Source organism: Carcharodon carcharias, chromosome 16 (genome assembly GCF_017639515.1).
Source record: "Carcharodon carcharias isolate sCarCar2 chromosome 16, sCarCar2.pri, whole genome shotgun sequence".
NCBI lineage: Eukaryota > Metazoa > Chordata > Chondrichthyes > Lamniformes > Lamnidae > Carcharodon > Carcharodon carcharias.
In genome coordinates this window covers 3,030,831-3,046,738 of record NC_054482.1, presented here as the reverse complement: position 1 = coordinate 3,046,738, position 15,908 = coordinate 3,030,831, and positions in this window count along the sequence as shown.

Below are 15,908 nucleotides of genomic sequence, written 5' to 3'. Positions count from 1 at the left end.
ACTGCACCACACTCCTGACTGCACCACACTCCTGACTAACTGCACCACACTCCTGACTCACTGCACCACACTCCTGACTCACTGCACCACACTCCTGGCTGCACCAAACTCCTGACTCACTGCACCACACTCCTGACTCACTGCTCCACACTCCTGACTCGCTGCTCCACACTCCTGACTCACTGCTCCACACTCCTGACTCACTGCTCCACACTCCTGGCTGCACCAACCTCCTGACTCACTGCACCACACTCCTGGCTGCACCACACTCCTGACTAACTGCACCACAATCCTGACTCACTGCACCACACTCCTGGCTGAACCACACTCCTGACTCACTGCACCACACTCCTGACTCACTGCACCACACTCCTGACTCAATGCACCACACTACTGACTCAATGCACCACACTCCTGACTCAATGCACCACACTACTGACTCAATGCACCACACTACTGACTCACTGCACCACACTCCTGACTCACTGCACCACACTCCTGACTCAATGCACCACACTCCTGACTCACTGCACCACACTCCTGACTCACTGCACCACACTCCTGACTCAATGCACCACACTACTGACTCAATGCACCACACTCCTGACTCAATGCACCACACTACTGACTCAATGCACCACACTACTGACTCACTGCACCACACTCCTGACTCACTGCACCACACTCCTGACTCAATGCACCACACTACTGACTCAATGCACCACACTCCTGACTCAATGCACCACACTACTGACTCAATGCACCACACTACTGACTCACTGCACCACACTCCTGACTCACTGCACCACACTCCTGACTCAATGCACCACACTACTGACTCACTGCACCACACTCCTGACTCACTGCACCACACTCCTGACTCACTGCCCCACACTACTGACTCACTGCACCATAGTCCTGTCTGCACCAAAACCCTGACTCAATGCACCACACTCCTCACTCACTGCACCTCACTCCTGGCTGCACCACACTCCTGGCTGCACCACACACCTTACTCACTGCACCACACTCCTCACTCACTGCACCACACTCCTGGCTGCACCTCACTCCTGGCTGAACCACACTCCTGACTCACTGCACGACACTCCTGAATCGCTGCACCACACTCCTGGCTGAAACACACTCCTGACTCACTGCACCACACTCCTGACTCACTGCACCACACTCCTGACTCACTGCACCACACTCCTGACTCACTGCACCACACTCCAAGCTGCACCACACTCCTGACTCACTGCACCACACTCCTGACTCACTGCACCACACTCCTGAATCACCGCACCACATTCCTGGCTGCACCACACTCCTGACACACTGCACCACACTCCTGACTCAATGCACCACACTCCTGGCTGCACCACACTACTTACTCACTGCACCACACTCCTGACTCAATGCACCACACTCCTTGCTGCACCACACTCCTGAAACACTGCACCACACTCCTGGCTGCACCACAGTCCTGACTCAATGCACCACACTCCTGGCTGCTCCACACTCCTGACTCAATGCACCACACTCCTGACTCACTGCACCACACTCCTGACTCACTGCACCACACTCCTGAATCACTGCACCACACTCCTGACTCACTGCACCACACTCCTGACTCACTGCACCACACTCCGGGCTGCACCACACTCCTGACTCACTACACCACACTCCTGACTCACTGCACCACACTCCTGACTCACTGCACCACACTCCGGGCTGCACCACACTCCTGACTCACTGCACCACACTCCTGACTCACTGCACCACACTCCGGGCTGCACCACACTCCTGACTCACTGCACCACGCTCCTGACTCACTGCACTGCGCTCCTGACTCACTGCACCAGACTCCAGACTCACTGCACCAGACTCCTGACTCACTGCACCACACTCCTGACTCACTGCACCACACTCCTGACTCACTGCACCACACTCCTGACTCATTGCACCACACTCCTGACTCAAAGCACCACACTCCTGACTCACTGCACCACACTCCTGGCAGCACCACACTCCTGACTCACTGCACCACACTCCTGACTGCACCACACTCCTGACTAACTGCACCACACTCCTGACTCACTGCACCACACTCCTGACTCACTGCACCACACTCCTGTCTGCACCAAACTCCTGACTCACTGCACCACACTCCTGACTCACTGCTCCACACTCCTGACTCACTGCTCCACACTCCTGACTCACTACTCCACACTCCTGGCTGCACCACACTCCTGACTAACTGCATCACAATCCTGACTCACTGCACCACACTCCTGGCTGAACCACACTCCTGACTCACTGCACCACACTCCTGACTCAATGCACCACACTCCTGACTCAATGCACCACACTACTGACTCAATGCACCACACTACTGACTCAATGCACCACACTACTGACTCACTGCACCACACTCCTGACTCAATGCACCACACTACTGACTCACTGCACCACACTCCTGACACACTGCACCACACTCCTGACTCAATGCACCACACTACTGACTCAATGCACCACACTACTGACTCACTGCACCACAGTCCTGTCTGCACCAAACCCCTGACTCAATGCACCACACTCCTCACTCACTGCACCACACTCCTGGCTGCACCACACTCCTGGCTGCACCACACACCTGACTCACTGCACCACACTCCTGACTCAATGCACCACACTCCTGACTCACTGCTCCAAACTCCTGGCTGCACCACACTCCTGGCTGCACCACACTCCTGGCTGCACCACACTCCTGGCTCACTGCACAACACTCCTGGCTGCACCACACTCCTGACTCACTGCACCACACTCCTGGCTGCACCACACTCCTGACTCAATGCACCACACTCCTGGCTGCACCACACTCCTGACTCAATGCACCACACTCCTGGCTGCACCACACTCCTGACTCACTGCACCACACTCCTGGCTGCACCACACTCCTGACTCAATGCACCACACTCCTGGCTGCACCACACTCCGTATTCACTGCACCACACTCCTGACTGCACCACACTCCTAACTCACTGCACCACACTCCTGGCTGCACCACACTCCTGACTCACTGCACCACACTCCTGGCTGCAACACACTCCTGACTCAATGCACCACACTCCTGGCTGCACCACACTCCTGACTCAATGCACCACACTCCTGGCTGCACCACACTCCTGACTCAATGCACCACACTCCTGGCTGCACCACACTCCGAGACTAACTGCACCACATTCCTGACTCACTGCACCACACTCCTGACTCACTGCACCACACTCCATACTCACTGCACCACACTCCTGACTCACTGCACCACACTCCTGTCTCACTGCACCACACTCCTGACTCACTGCACCACACTCCTGGCTGCACCACACTCCTGACTAATTGCACCACACTCCTGACGCTCTGCACCAAACTCATGACTCACTGCACCACACTCCTGACTCACTGCACCACACTCCTGACTCACTGCACCACACTCCTGACTCACTGCACCACACTCCTGACTCAATTCACCACACTCCGGGCTGCACCACACTCCTGACTCACTGCACCACACTCCTGACTCACTGCACCACACTCCTGACTCACTGCACCACACTCCGGGCTGCACCACACTCCTGACTCAATGCACCACACTCCTGACTCACTGCACCACACTCCTGACTCACTGCACCGCGCTCCTGACTCACTGCACCACACTCCAGACTCACTGCACCACACTCCTGACTCACTGCACCACACTCCTGACTCAGTGCACCACACTCCTGGCTCACTGCACCACACTCCTTACTGCACCACACTCCTGACTAACTGCACCACACTCCTGACTAACTGCACCACACTCCTGACTCACTGCACCACACTCCTGACTCACTGCACCACACTCCTGGCTGCACTGCACTCCTGACACACTGCACCACACACCAGACTCACTGCACCACACACCTGACTCACTGCACCACACTCCTGGCTGCACCAAACTCCTGACTCACTGCACCAAATTCCTGACTCACTGCTCCACACTCCTTACTCAGTGCACCACACTCCTGGCTGCACCAAACACCTGACTCACTGCACCACACTCCTGACTCACTGCACCACACTCCTGACTCACTGCACCACAATCCTGACTCACTGCACCACACTCCTGACTCACTGCACCACACTACTGACTCACTGCACCACACTCCTGACTCACTGCACCACACTCCTGACTCAATGCACCACACTCCTGACTCACTGCTCCACACTCCTGGCTGCAAAAAACTCCTGACTCAATGCACCACACTCCTGATTCACTGCAACACACTCCTGGCTGCACCACACTCATGGCTGCACCACACTCCTGACTCACTGCACCACACTCCTGACTCAATGCACCACACTCCTGACTCACTGCACCATACTCCTGACTCACTGCACCACACTCCGGGCTGCACAACACTCCTGACTCACTGCACCACACTCCTGACTCACTGCACCACACTCCGGGCTGCACCACACTCCTGACTCACTGCACCACATTCCTTGATGCACCACACTCCTGACTCACTGCACCACTCTCCTGAATCACTGCACCACACTCCTGACTCACTGCACCACACTCCTGACTCACTGCACCACACTCCTGGCTGCACCACACTCCTGACTCACTGCACCACACTCCTGACTCACTGCACCACACTCCTGACTCACTGCACCACACTCCTAGCTGCACCAAACTCATGACTCACTGCACCAGATTCCTGGCTGCACCACACTCCTGACACACTTCACCACTCTCCTGACTCAATGCACCACACTCCTGGCTGCACCACACTACTTACTCGCTGCACCACACTCCTGACTCAATGCACCACACTCCTTGCTGCACCACACTCCTGAAACACTGCACCACACTCCTGGCTGCACCACAGTCCTGACTCAATGCACCACACTCCTGGCTGCACCACACTCCGAGACTAACTGCACCACACTCCTGGCTGCACCACACTCCTGACTCAATGCACCACACTCCTGACTCACTGAACCACACTCCTGACTCACTGCACCACACTCCTGACTCAGTGCACCACACTCCTGACTCACTGCACCACACTCCGGGCTGCACCACACTCCTGACTCACTGCACCACGCTCCTGACTCACTGCACCGCGCTCCTGACTCACTGCACCACACTCCAGACTCACTGCACCACACTCCTGACTCACTGCACCACACTCCTGACTCACTGCACCACACTCCTGCCTCACTGCACCACACTCCTGACTCACTGCACCACACTCCTGGCTGCACCACACTCCTGGCTGCACCACACTCCTGACTTACTGCACCACACTCCTGACTGCACCACACTCCTGACTAACTGCACCACACTCCTGACTCACTGCACCACACTCCTGACTCACTGCACCACACTCCTGACTCACTGCTCCACACTCCTGACTCACTGCTCCACACTGCTGACTCAGTGCACCACACTCCTGGCTGCACCCAACACCTGACTCAATGCACCACACTCCTGGCTGCACAACACTCCTGACTCACTCCATCACAATCCTGACTCACTGCACCACACTCCTGGCTGAACCACACTCCTGAATCACTGCACCACACTCCTGACTCAATGCACCACACTACTGACTCACTGCACCACACTCCTGACTCACTGCACCACACTCCTGGCTGCACCACACTCCTGACTCACTGCACCACAATCCTGACTCACTGCACCACACTCCTGACTCACTACACCACACTCCTAGCTGCACCAAACTCATGACTCACTGCACCACATTCCTGGCTGCACCACACTCCTGACACACTGCACCACTCTCCTGACTCAATGCACCACACTCCTGGCTGCACCACACTCCTGACTCACTGCACCACACTCCTGACTCAATGCACCACACTCCTTGCTGCACCACACTCCTGAAACACTGCACCACACTCCTGGCTGCACCACAGTCCTGACTCAATGCACCACACTCCTGGCTGCACCACACTCCGTACTCACTGCACCACACTCCTGACTCAGTGCACCACACTCCTGAACGCACCACACTCCTGACTCACTGCACCACACTCCTGGCTGCACCACAGTCCTGACTCAATGCACCACACTCCTGGCTGCACCACACTCCGTACTCACTGCACCACACTCCTGACTCAGTGCACCACACTCCTGACTGCACCACACTCCTGACTCACTGCACCACACTCCTGACTCACTGCACCACACTCCTGGCTGAACCACACTCCTGAATCACTGCACCACACTCCTGACTCAATGCACCACACTACTGACTCACTGCACCACACTCCTGACTCACTCACCACACTCCTGACTCAATGCACCACACTCCTGACTCAATGCACCACACTACTTACTCACTGCACCACAGTCCTGGCTGCACCAAACTCCTGACTCAATGCACCTCACTCCTGACTCACTGCACCACACTCCTGGCTGCACCACGCTCCTGGCTGCACCACACACCTGACTCACTGCACCACACTCCTGACTCACTGCACCACACTCCTGACTCACTGCACCACACTCCTGGCTGCACCACACTCCTGACTCACTGCACCACTCTACTGGCTGCACCACACTCCTGACTCACTGCACCACACTCCTGACTCACTGCACCACACTCCTGACTCACTGCACCACACTCCTAGCTGCACCAAACTCATGACTCACTGCACCACATTCCTGGCTGCACCACACTCCTGACACACTTCACCACTCTCCTGACTCAATGCACCACACTCCTGGCTGCACCACCCTACTTACTCGCTGCATCACACTCCTGACTCAATGCACCACACTCCTTGCTGCACCACACTCTTGAAACACTGCACCACACTCCTCGCTGCACCTCAGTCCTGACTCAATGCACCACACTCCTGGCTGCACCACACTCCGTACTCACTGCACCACACTCCTGACTCACTGCACCACACTCCTGACTGCACCACACTCCTGACTCACTGCACCACACTCCTTACTCACTGCACCACACTCCTGTCTCACTGCACCACACTCCTGGCTGCACCACACTCCTGACTCAATGCACCACACTCCTGACTCACTGAACCACACTCCTGACTCACTGCACGACACTCCTGACTCAGTGCACCACACTCCGGGCTGCACCACACTCCTGACTCACTGCACCACACTCCTGACTCACTGCACCACACTCCGGGCTGCACCACACTCCTGACTCACTGCACCATGCTCCTGACTCACTGCACCGCGCTCCTGACTCACTGCACCACACTCCAGACTCACTGCACCACACTCCTGACTCACTGCACCACACTCCTGACTCACTGCACCACACTCCTGACTCACTGCACCACACTCCTGACTCACTGCACCACACTCCTGGCTGCACCACACTCCTGACTCACTGCACCACACTCCTGACTCACTGCACCACACTCCTGGCTGCACCACACTCCTGACTCAATGCACCACACTGCTGACTCACTGAACCACACTCCTGACTCACTGCACGACACTCCTGACTCAGTGCACCACACTCCGGGCTGCACCACACTCCTGACTCACTGCACCACACTCCTGACTCACTGCACCACACTCCGGGCTGCACCACACTCCTGACTCACTGCACCACGCTCCTGACTCACTGCACCGCGCTCCTGACTCACTGCACCACACTCCAGACTCACTGCACCACACTCCTGACTCACTGCACCACACTCCTGACTCACTGCACCACACTCCTGACTCACTGCACCACACTCCTGACTCACTGCACCACACTCCTGGCTGCACCACACTCCTGACTCACTGCACCACACTCCTGACTGCACCACACTCCTGACTAACTGCACCACACTCCTGACTCAATGCACCACACTCCTGACTCAATGCACCACACACCTGACTCACTGCACCACACTCCTGACTCACTGCTCCACACTCCTGACTCACTGCTCCACACTCCTGACTCACTGCTCCACACTGCTGACTCAGTGCACCACACTCCTGGCTGCACCCAACACCTGACTCAATGCACCACACTCCTGGCTGCACAACACTCCTGACTCACTCCATCACAATCCTGACTCACTGCACCACACTCCTGACTGCACCACGCTCCTGGCTGCACCACTCTCCTGACTCACTGCACCACACTCCTGATTCATTGCACCACACTCCTGACTCACTGCACCACACTCCTGACTCACTGCACCACACACCTGTCTGCACCACACTCCTGACTCACTGCACCACTCTCCTGGCTGCACCACACTCCTGACTCACTGCACCACACTCCTGACTCACTGCACCACACTCCTGACTGCACCACACTCCTGACTCACTGCACCACACTCCTGATTCATTGCACCACACTCCTGACTCAGTGCACCAAACTCCTGACTCACTGCACCACACTCCTGACTCACTGCACCACACTCCTGGCTGCACCACACTCCTGACTCACTGCACCACAATCCTGACTTAATGCACCACACTCCTGGCTGCACCACACTCCTGACTCACTGCACCAAAATCCTGACTCAATGCACCACACTCCTGGCTGCACCACACTCCTTACGCACTGCACCAAACTCCTGACTGCACTGCACTCCTGACTCACTGCACCACACTCCTGACTCACTGCACCACACTCCTGACTCACTGCACCACACTCCTGACTCACTGCACCACACTCCTGACTCACTGCACCACACTCCTGACTCACTGCACCACACTCCTGACTCACTGCACCACACTCCTGACTCAATGCACCACACTTCTGACTCAGTGCACCACACTCCTGACTGCACCACACTCCTGACTGCACCACACTCCTGACTCACTGCACAACATTCCTGACTGCACCACACTCCTGACTGCACCACACTCCTGGCTCACTACACCACACTCCTGACTCACTGCACCACACCCCTGACTGCACCACACTCCTGGCTCACTACGCCATACTCCTGACTCACTGCACCACACTCCTGACTGCACCACACTCCTGACTGCACCCAACACCTGACTCAATGCACCACACTCCTGGCTGCACAACACTCCTGACTCACTCCATCACAATCCTGACTCACTGCACCACACTCCTGGCTGAACCACACTCCTGAATCACTGCACCACACTCCTGACTCAATGCACCACACTACTGACTCACTGCACCACACTCCTGACTCACTGCACCACACTCCTGGCTGCACCACACTCCTGACTCACTGCACCACAATCCTGACTCACTGCACCACACTCCTGACTCACTACACCACACTCCTAGCTGCACCAAACTCATGACTCACTGCACCACATTCCTGGCTGCACCACACTCCTGACACACTGCACCACTCTCCTGACTCAATGCACCACACTCCTGGCTGCACCACACTCCTGACTCACTGCACCACACTCCTGACTCAATGCACCACACTCCTTGCTGCACCACACTCCTGAAACACTGCACCACACTCCTGGCTGCACCACAGTCCTGACTCAATGCACCACACTCCTGGCTGCACCACACTCCGTACTCACTGCACCACACTCCTGACTCAGTGCACCACACTCCTGAACGCACCACACTCCTGACTCACTGCACCACACTCCTGGCTGCACCACAGTCCTGACTCAATGCACCACACTCCTGGCTGCACCACACTCCGTACTCACTGCACCACACTCCTGACTCAGTGCACCACACTCCTGACTGCACCACACTCCTGACTCACTGCACCACACTCCTGACTCACTGCACCACACTCCTGGCTGAACCACACTCCTGAATCACTGCACCACACTCCTGACTCAATGCACCACACTCCTGACTCACTGCACCACACTCCTGACTCACTGCACCACACTCCTGACTCACTGCACCACACTCCTGACTCACTGCACCACACTCCTGACTCACTCACCACACTCCTGACTCAATGCACCACACTCCTGACTCAATGCACCACACTACTTACTCACTGCACCACAGTCCTGGCTGCACCAAACTCCTGACTCAATGCACCTCACTCCTGACTCACTGCACCACACTCCTGACTCACTGCACCACACTCCTGACTCACTGCACCACACTCCTGGCTGCACCACACTCCTGACTCACTGCACCACTCTACTGGCTGCACCACACTCCTGACTCACTGCACCACACTCCTGACTCACTGCACCACACTCCTGACTCACTGCACCACACTCCTAGCTGCACCAAACTCATGACTCACTGCACCACATTCCTGGCTGCACCACACTCCTGACACACTTCACCACTCTCCTGACTCAATGCACCACACTCCTGGCTGCACCACCCTACTTACTCGCTGCACCACACTCCTGACTCAATGCACCACACTCCTTGCTGCACCACACTCTTGAAACACTGCACCACACTCCTCGCTGCACCTCAGTCCTGACTCAATGCACCACACTCCTGGCTGCACCACACTCCGTACTCACTGCACCACACTCCTGACTCACTGCACCACACTCCTGACTGCACCACACTCCTGACTCACTGCACCACACTCCTTACTCACTGCACCACAGTCCTGTCTCACTGCACCACACTCCTGGCTGCACCACACTCCTGACTCAATGCACCACACTCCTGACTCACTGAACCACACTCCTGACTCACTGCACGACACTCCTGACTCAGTGCACCACACTCCGGGCTGCACCACACTCCTGACTCACTGCACCACACTCCTGACTCACTGCACCACACTCCTGGCTGCACCACACTCCTGACTCACTGCACCACGCTCCTGACTCACTGCACCGCGCTCCTGACTCACTGCACCACACTCCAGACTCACTGCACCACACTCCTGACTCACTGCACCACACTCCTGACTCACTGCACCACACTCCTGACTCACTGCACCACACTCCTGACTCACTGCACCACACTCCTGTCTGCACCACACTCCTGACTCACTGCACCACACTCCTGACTCACTGCACCACACTCCTGGCTGCACCACACTCCTGACTCAATGCACCACACTGCTGACTCACTGAACCACACTCCTGACTCACTGCACGACACTCCTGACTCAGTGCACCACACTCCGGGCTGCACCACACTCCTGACTCACTGCACCACACTCCTGACTCACTGCACCACACTCCGGGCTGCACCACACTCCTGACTCACTGCACCACGCTCCTGACTCACTGCACCGCGCTCCTGACTCACTGCACCACACTCCAGACTCACTGCACCACACTCCTGACTCACTGCACCACACTCCTGACTCACTGCACCACACTCCTGACTCACTGCACCACACTCCTGACTCACTGCACCACACTCCTGGCTGCACCACACTCCTGACTCACTGCACCACACTCCTGACTGCACCACACTCCTGACTAACTGCACCACACTCCTGACTCAATGCACCACACTCCTGACTCAATGCACCACACTCCTGACTCACTGCACCACACTCCTGACTCACTGCTCCACACTCCTGACTCACTGCTCCACACTCCTGACTCACTGCTCCACACTGCTGACTCAGTGCACCACACTCCTGGCTGCACCCAACACCTGACTCAATGCACCACACTCCTGGCTGCACAACACTCCTGACTCACTGCACCACACTCCTGACTCACTGCACCACACTCCTGACTGCACCACGCTCCTGGCTGCACCACTCTCCTGACTCACTGCACCACACTCCTGATTCATTGCACCACACTCCTGACTCACTGCACCACACTCCTGACTCACTGCACCACACACCTGTCTGCACCACACTCCTGACTCACTGCACCACTCTCCTGGCTGCACCACACTCCTGACTCACTGCACCACACTCCTGACTCACTGCACCACACTCCTGACTGCACCACACTCCTGACTCACTGCACCACACTCCTGATTCATTGCACCACACTCCTGACTCAGTGCACCAAACTCCTGACTCACTGCACCACACTCCTGACTCACTGCACCACACTCCTGGCTGCACCACACTCCTGACTCACTGCACCACAATCCTGACTTAATGCACCACACTCCTGGCTGCACCACACTCCTGACTCACTGCACCAAAATCCTGACTCAATGCACCACACTCCTGGCTGCACCACACTCCTTACGCACTGCACCAAACTCCTGACTGCACTGCACTCCTGACTCACTGCACCACACTCCTGACTCACTGCACCACACTCCTGACTCACTGCACCACACTCCTGACTCACTGCACCACACTCCTGACTCACTGCACCACACTCCTGACTCACTGCACCACACTCCTGACTCACTGCACCACACTCCTGACTCAATGCACCACACTTCTGACTCAGTGCACCACACTCCTGACTGCACCACACTCCTGACTGCACCACACTCCTGACTCACTGCACAACATTCCTGACTGCACCACACTCCTGACTGCACCACACTCCTGGCTCACTACACCACACTCCTGACTCACTGCACCACACCCCTGACTGCACCACACTCCTGGCTCACTACGCCATACTCCTGACTCACTGCACCACACTCCTGACTGCACCACACTCCTGACTGCACCACACTCCTGACTGCACCACACTCCTGACTCACTGCACCACACTCCTGACTCACTGCACCACACTCCTGACTCAATGCACCACACTCCTGACTCACTACACCACACTCCTGGCTGCACCACACTCCTGACTCATTGCACCACACTCCTGACTCACTGCACCACACTCCTGACTCACTGCACCACACTCCTGACTCACTGCACCACACTCCTGACTCACTGCACCACACTCCTGACTCACTGCACCACACTCCTGGCTGCACCACACTCCTGACTCACTGCACCACACTCCTGACTGCACCACACTCCTGACTAACTGCACCACACTCCTGACTCAATGCACCACACTCCTGACTCACTGCACCACACTCCTGACTCACTGCTCCACACTCCTGACTCACTGCTCCACACTCCTGACTCACTGCTCCACACTCCTGACTCACTGCTCCACACTGCTGACTCAGTGCACCACACTCCTGGCTGCACCCAACACCTGACTCAATGCACCACACTCCTGGCTGCACAACACTCCTGACTCACTCCATCACAATCCTGACTCACTGCACCACACTCCTGACTGCACCACGCTCCTGGCTGCACCACTCTCCTGACTCACTGCACCACACTCCTGATTCATTGCACCACACTCCTGACTCACTGCACCACACTCCTGACTCACTGCACCACACACCTGTCTGCACCACACTCCTGACTCACTGCACCACTCTCCTGGCTGCACCACACTCCTGACTCACTGCACCACACTCCTGACTCACTGCACCACACTCCTGACTGCACCACACTCCTGACTCACTGCACCACACTCCTGATTCATTGCACCACACTCCTGACTCAGTGCACCAAACTCCTGACTCACTGCACCACACTCCTGACTCACTGCACCACACTCCTGGCTGCACCACACTCCTGACTCACTGCACCACAATCCTGACTTAATGCACCACACTCCTGGCTGCACCACACTCCTGACTCACTGCACCAAAATCCTGACTCAATGCACCATACTCCTGGCTGCACCACACTCCTTACGCACTGCACCAAACTCCTGACTGCACTGCACTCCTGACTCACTGCACCACACTCCTGACTCACTGCACCACACTCCTGACTCACTGCACCACACTCCTGACTCACTGCACCACACTCCTGACTCACTGCACCACACTCCTGACTCACTGCACCACACTCCTGACTCACTGCACCACACTCCTGACTCAATGCACCACACTTCTGACTCAGTGCACCACACTCCTGACTGCACCACACTCCTGACTGCACCACACTCCTGACTCACTGCACAACATTCCTGACTGCACCACACTCCTGACTGCACCACACTCCTGGCTCACTACACCACACTCCTGACTCACTGCACCACACCCCTGACTGCACCACACTCCTGGCTCACTACGCCATACTCCTGACTCACTGCACCACACTCCTGACTGCACCACACTCCTGACTGCACCCAACACCTGACTCAATGCACCACACTCCTGGCTGCACAACACTCCTGACTCACTCCATCACAATCCTGACTCACTGCACCACACTCCTGGCTGAACCACACTCCTGAATCACTGCACCACACTCCTGACTCAATGCACCACACTACTGACTCACTGCACCACACTCCTGACTCACTGCACCACACTCCTGGCTGCACCACACTCCTGACTCACTGCACCACAATCCTGACTCACTGCACCACACTCCTGACTCACTACACCACACTCCTAGCTGCACCAAACTCATGACTCACTGCACCACATTCCTGGCTGCACCACACTCCTGACACACTGCACCACTCTCCTGACTCAATGCACCACACTCCTGGCTGCACCACACTCCTGACTCACTGCACCACACTCCTGACTCAATGCACCACACTCCTTGCTGCACCACACTCCTGAAACACTGCACCACACTCCTGGCTGCACCACAGTCCTGACTCAATGCACCACACTCCTGGCTGCACCACACTCCGTACTCACTGCACCACACTCCTGACTCAGTGCACCACACTCCTGAACGCACCACACTCCTGACTCACTGCACCACACTCCTGGCTGCACCACAGTCCTGACTCAATGCACCACACTCCTGGCTGCACCACACTCCGTACTCACTGCACCACACTCCTGACTCAGTGCACCACACTCCTGACTGCACCACACTCCTGACTCACTGCACCACACTCCTGACTCACTGCACCACACTCCTGGCTGAACCACACTCCTGAATCACTGCACCACACTCCTGACTCAATGCACCACACTCCTGACTCACTGCACCACACTCCTGACTCACTGCACCACACTCCTGACTCACTGCACCACACTCCTGACTCACTGCACCACACTCCTGACTCACTCACCACACTCCTGACTCAATGCACCACACTCCTGACTCAATGCACCACACTACTTACTCACTGCACCACAGTCCTGGCTGCACCAAACTCCTGACTCAATGCACCTCACTCCTGACTCACTGCACCACACTCCTGACTCACTGCACCACACTCCTGACTCACTGCACCACACTCCTGGCTGCACCACACTCCTGACTCACTGCACCACTCTACTGGCTGCACCACACTCCTGACTCACTGCACCACACTCCTGACTCACTGCACCACACTCCTGACTCACTGCACCACACTCCTAGCTGCACCAAACTCATGACTCACTGCACCACATTCCTGGCTGCACCACACTCCTGACACACTTCACCACTCTCCTGACTCAATGCACCACACTCCTGGCTGCACCACCCTACTTACTCGCTGCACCACACTCCTGACTCAATGCACCACACTCCTTGCTGCACCACACTCTTGAAACACTGCACCACACTCCTCGCTGCACCTCAGTCCTGACTCAATGCACCACACTCCTGGCTGCACCACACTCCGTACTCACTGCACCACACTCCTGACTCACTGCACCACACTCCTGACTGCACCACACTCCTGACTCACTGCACCACACTCCTTACTCACTGCACCACACTCCTGTCTCACTGCACCACACTCCTGGCTGCACCACACTCCTGACTCAATGCACCACACTCCTGACTCACTGAACCACACTCCTGACTCACTGCACGACACTCCTGACTCAGTGCACCACACTCCGGGCTGCACCACACTCCTGACTCACTGCACCACACTCCTGACTCACTGCACCACACTCCGGGCTGCACCACACTCCTGACTCACTGCACCACGCTCCTGACTCACTGCACCGCGCTCCTGACTCACTGCACCACACTCCAGA